The following is a 674-nucleotide window of genomic DNA, read 5'->3' on the forward strand; positions in this document are numbered from 1 at the left end:
CACCCCAGCTTTTGGCCCCGCCCCCCCGAGTGGTCCCTGAGCCCCGCCTGCTCCCATTTCCACCCCCCCTTCTTCCCCAGGGGCCTGAGAGTCGCACCCCCCCCCAGCCCCACGCCCTGGACGCGCCTGTCCCACAGCTCTCGGCCCAGCGCCCCCGGCCTCCCGTTTCATCCCGCCTCTCCTCGGTCCTCTGCGCGCAGCCTCGGTCCCAGGCTTTGCTGGAGGGAAGACTGAGAAAAAGCTGGAAGGCAACGGAGTCCCGGGCCCTCGCCCTGGCTCAGCTGTCCCCTTCACGCAGGACAGGGCTGAGGTTCCTCGGGGGGCTCCCGGGGGCCTTAGGAGGGAGCTCCCGCGTGGACAGACGGGGAGAAATGGGCCCTGGTGGGAGCGGGGACGGGGGTTTGCCCAGTGCCCGCAAGCGGAACGGGAAGGATTCCCAGAAGGAGAGCTGTAAGGAGCCCCCCCCCCGAGCTAGGTGACACCCCTCCCCACGGAAACATCAGTTCAGCGGCCCGCGGGTGGGGTGCGCCGGCCGGTAAGTAATCGCTCCGGCGGCAGCCGCCCGCCGACTCCAGGTAACGCCGGCTGCCCGGAGCGACGCATAGTCTGTCTTCCTTTTTCTGCTCCGGGATCCTTCTCCGTGTTATTATTCTTGGCCACTGCTTGGGTTTTGG

The sequence above is a fragment of the Ailuropoda melanoleuca genome, chromosome 4, assembly GCF_002007445.2.
Source record: "Ailuropoda melanoleuca isolate Jingjing chromosome 4, ASM200744v2, whole genome shotgun sequence".
In the NCBI taxonomy this organism is placed as follows: Eukaryota; Metazoa; Chordata; class Mammalia; order Carnivora; family Ursidae; genus Ailuropoda; species Ailuropoda melanoleuca.